Source organism: Scylla paramamosain, chromosome 15 (genome assembly GCF_035594125.1).
Source record: "Scylla paramamosain isolate STU-SP2022 chromosome 15, ASM3559412v1, whole genome shotgun sequence".
Lineage (NCBI taxonomy): Eukaryota > Metazoa > Arthropoda > Malacostraca > Decapoda > Portunidae > Scylla > Scylla paramamosain.
The window spans coordinates 24,091,012-24,096,011 of record NC_087165.1 but is presented as its reverse complement, the minus strand read 5'-3'; the positions used below and the strand labels follow the sequence as shown (position 1 = coordinate 24,096,011).

The window sequence follows — 5,000 nt, the reverse complement described above, 5'->3', positions numbered from 1 at the left end:
GAAATCGTGGTGGTGGTGGTGATGGTGGTGGTGGTGGTGGTGATGACTGGTATGCATGTAGATATGATTATTACTTGTAGTCGTTGTAATTTTTTTTTTTTTTTTTATCTTTCCACAAAAAATAAATAATAATAAAATGGCAGGAGAAATGGTGGTGGTGATGATGCTGGTGGTGATGACAATGGTGACTGGTATGCAGCATGCAGGTATGACTCGATATGTTGCTGAGTCTGTATCTTTTAACATTTCCGTAGTAATATACAAAAAAAAAAAGTAAATAAATAAATAAATAAAGTTTATGATCTTCATCCTTGACTTATCCATCCAAGTTCCTCTTCCATTTAAGTTCAAATTATTTCATTCTTACTAAACCTCTATTTTTTTTTTTTTTTTTCGTTTCTTTATCTAACAAACCCGTCCTTCTATGAACTGCCCGCCCCTACTCCTCCCTTTCCCATCCTGCGTCAACCAATTATCCACGCCTTCCATCCTCTCTTTCTTCCCTCCATCCTTTCAACTCAAACCGAGGAGGTGTGAGAGGGAGATAGAGGAAGAAAAAAATAAATAAAAGGGTTCAAAACGACATTCACACAGACCGACAAGCCACAACACACACAGGCAGATCTTATCCACTAATAACACCTGCCTTCCTTCCCCTCCCTGTCCCTCCTTCTCCCTTTCTCCCCCCTCATCCCACCCACCACACACACCACACCACCAAGGTTGCGACATACTCCTCCTCTCCATCCCACCCGCCATGCCACCCACACCACACCCCCGCCCACTACTCGCCCCAGAATTAATTGATGTAATAAGGAAGGAAACACAACGAGCACGATAGAGAATATGAGATATGGAGGATTAGCTAAACTTGACCAAACTTAACCCTTTTCTCTGCTCATCCTCGAACTTATAGGAAGGAAAGGAAGATGAAATAATAAATACAACGAAGGACATGAGAGCGGGAAGGCTAACTTGAACGTACATTAACAACACCACACACTGTTCATCCACAAAGGAACGGAAGAACAAAATAAAAATAGAAGAAGCAACACAACATGATGAAGATTGCAGTATAAACGGAGGAAGGATGACCAGCACCATAAAATTAGCAAAATGAAAAAGATCTAAGATAATAGGAATAAATATTTACGAGAAAACATCACCGGGAACTGAAGAAGGTAAGGCGTTACGGGGTTACGACAATATAAACAGCAAGAACAAAAGAATCACTAACAACAAAGCAACACCAACAAGAATGAAAAGAGCTTAAAATTCTGAACCACCACACAGCTTTGGGCTATACCATTGCCATTGAATGATCAAAACATTTGAGTAGGGTTTAAAAAAAAAAGGCGTGGTTTTAAAACAATACATAACTAATTAGATATTCTTAATCTTAACCAACTGTGTGATTTTTTTTATTGATTTATCGCTCACAATACCACCACTAAAAGATATAAACAACAAAATAAAAATTAAATAAACTCCCTATGAAAAATAAGTTCAAAACACGTACTAATTAAGATATCAATTACAGTGTAAATAAGCAAGGAAAATCACTATACAGTCAAAGAATATAAGCAGCTCCAGAAAATAAATAAATAAATAAATAAACATTATATCCCTAAGACTATTGTTACAATCGACTGAACAGTAAGAAGTTGATCTGCTTCTCAGTAGAAAAAATAATCTTCTTGATCTTAATAATGACTTTTAACTATGATTAAAATCGATGGAAATCAGATCATTTAAACCATTCCCTTTAAATCAAAACAACCCCGCACTTAGAAGAACACAAAAAATATAAACACATGATCCATACAGTGAATTACTCGTAGGATCAAGTGAACCAGACAATGATACGCCTCCACACACATACATTCAACTCCACCTTAGCAGCACCAGCACCATTAGTAGTAGTAATAGTAGTAGTAGGAATAGTAGAGATATTAGAAGCTGCTCCGTAGTAGTAGTAGTAGTAGTAGTAGTAGTAGTGGTGATGGTGGTTGTGGTGGGAGTAACAGTATAATTATCACTATCATCTTCACTGTCTGGACATGTCAACTTCACAACCCTTGATAAAGAATATAAAGAACCAGAGAGAGAGAGAGAGAGAGAGAGAGAGAGAGAGAGAGAGAGAGAGAGAGAGAGAGAGAGAGAGAGAGAGAGAGAGAGAGAGAGAGAGAGAGAGAGAGAGAGAGAGAGAGAGTGGGACCAGACCGGCGTGTATCAAATCGAGCCTCGTTCCCGTAACTCCCCAACGTGAAGAAAATTCAACCTGTCTTTATCAATACCTGCCAGGCGTTACTATGAGCGCGGCTTGTAAATACTGGAATTTAAACCACAGCATATCTGAAGATAGTTGTAACGTGTGTGTGTGTGTGTGTGTGTGTGTGTGTGTGTGTGTGTGTGTGTGTGTGTGTGTGTGTGTGTGTGTGTGTGTGTGTGTGTGTGTGTGTGTGTGTGTGTGTGAGATATAGTGGCCAAACATTTTCCTGCAAGTGATGGTAAAGCATTACAACGTTTGAGAAATGACGCTGAATATTTCAGGATGGCGTGAGAAGCGCTACCTAAGTGATGCAGATGGTTATGGATGTGACACAGGCTATTAACTAAAGACCTGGAGGATAATGTGTTGCAAATCATCCACACAAGCATGACACACACACGCACATGAAATCAATTAACTACAAGCCCAAAGGCAACGCAAGCACAGAGCACAAAGCAAGGCCGTGGTGATGGATTACCACGGGGCTAAGCAGGTGAAGATCCTGCCTGTCTTTCTCCTTTCATTCGCTCCTGAACGTCGCAGTCACTCAAGGTTCTCAGCGGAGCGTCACCCACAGCCAACCCGTCATTCCAGTGTTGGGTAATAACGGAAAATTGGATAAACTGCAAACTGTCATCGTGTCAGTAATAAATGATGGACGACAAATAAGCCCCGAACGCTTTGATTACAGGGGAAACGTGCTGCGAAAATTATGCTTCGCCGCCCCACTTCTGCCACTCGCCTCAGGAAGTGCACACGGTAACGCAGCCAACAATGTTTTTTTTTTTCACAGTAGCGCAGCCCACGATCAGCGAACCACTGCAAGTCACAAATATTGAAAAGTACATTATGTTCTTCAATGCTGACTAATGCTATATATATATATATATATATATATATATATATATATATATATATATATATATATATATATATATATATATATATATATATATATATATATATATATATACAAGGTAAATGTACTCACCTCAGAAATCTGGACGTACCGCCGTCTTCAGTACACTACACAAACACGCACACACGCTCTGTTGAGAAACAGTGGGTGTGTTAATACTGCAAGAGAATAATAATAATAATAATAATGATAATTAGAAAAAAAAGAAGGCGCTGATAATGATGACGATGACGATCATGATGGTTATGATGATGATGACGACTGATGATGGTGATGATGATAAAGATGACGACAGTAATAATGACAATCCAGAAGAGATGAAAAGAACAACATACGCTGCAAACAGCAAACAACACTCACTATATTCACCCTAGCACAAAAAAACATACACAACAACCATCACCAGTCTAGTAACAACTGGACACAATAATTCTGCTTCACAACACACGGACAGCATTCCCTCCTGAATAACACAACAAGGTTCTGTCAACAATACTTCAAGGTCATCCTCTCCGCCTCCTCCTCCTCCTCCTCCTCTTACTTTTTTCTTCTTTGTTTATTCTACTTCTCCTCTTCCTTCGCTTCTTCTCCCCTTCCTCCTCCTCCTCCTCCTCTTTATTCACCTCCATGTCTCCGTTCTTCTCTCCTCCACTTCTTCGTTCCCATTTTTCCTCCTCCTGTTCCTCCTTCCCTCACTTTTCTACTTAGTTCTCGTCCTTTTCATTTCCCCCTTTTCCTCCTCTTTCCCTGCTTCATTCACAGCTTTCACGCTTTTCATCCATCCCCCCAACACTCTCTCTCTCTCTCTCTCTCTCTCTCTCTCTCTCTCTCTCTCTCTCTCTCTCTCTCTCTCTCTCTCTCTCTCTCTCTCTCTCTCTCTCTCTAAACTCGTCACCAGCCAGCCAACCATCTGTCACATGAACTCTCCTTCTCCTTTTCCTTTTAGTCTCCCCATCCCGCCCACTCGCCTATTCATCCCCTCCTTCCTCCCCAGTAACCACCTCGCCCATTACCCAATCCATCCCACTGCACTCGCTCCCTCTTCTTCACTCCCATTAATAACACACCAACAAGACGGGTACCAAACATAAACGTTCTTATACTAAAACTTCCGGGATGTCAGTTGAAATTACACACTCGCTTCCTTGCTTCCCTCCCTCTCTCCTCTCTCTCTCAGTCAGTCAGTCTGCCTACCTACCAGTCCATGCACGTCCCTCCCACCTTCCCTCACTCCCTCCCTCCCTCGTTCGTATCACAGCACGTGCAATCTCTCCACCTTATGCATGCGTTATGTTCTGCTAGGCGAGATAATGACAGCAGCTCACCATGCGGCTTTTGTCTGAAGTCTGCCAGTACTGTGTGTGTGAGTGTGTGTGTGTGTGTGTGTGTGTGTGTGTGTGTGTGTGTGTGTGTGTGTGTGTGTGTGTGTGTGTGTGTGTGTGTGTGTGTGTGTGTGTGTAATGTACCTGGTGTAGGAATCAGTGACTTTTGTGTTGTTGTTCTCACTAGAGCGCTTATTATTAATTATTGCCGGCACTAAATCTTTGGTATAAATATAACAGCTTTTTTTTCTCTCTTTCCTTTCCTGAAGTGCTTTTTGATGTTTATTGTTAATGCTGTTTGTGTTTCTCCACTTTTTTTTAATTTATAGTTTTCTTTTTGTTGGTGATTTTACTATTTACTGGTGTTTGCCTTGTTCTTGGTGTTATTTTGTGTTGTTATTTTAAGTGCTGGGAGTATAGCATTAGATATGGTAGGAAGTAGTAGTAGTAGTAGTAGTAGTAGTAGTAGTAGTAGTAGTAGTAGTAG

The 5,000-nt window shown here is 40.7% G+C and overlaps 1 protein-coding gene across 3 annotated transcripts in view; it reads right to left on the bottom strand.

Annotated features, from left to right (window-relative positions):
* Positions 1-5,000, bottom strand: part of LOC135107711 (Fanconi anemia group J protein homolog) — a 72,739-nt gene that overhangs the window by 44,728 nt on the left and 23,011 nt on the right. For all 3 annotated transcript variants that reach the window (XM_064017898.1, XM_064017896.1, XM_064017897.1), the window contains exon 2: positions 3,264-3,321. The gene's annotated coding sequence lies outside the window, so the exon portion shown is untranslated. The remainder of the gene's footprint in view (positions 1-3,263; positions 3,322-5,000) is intronic.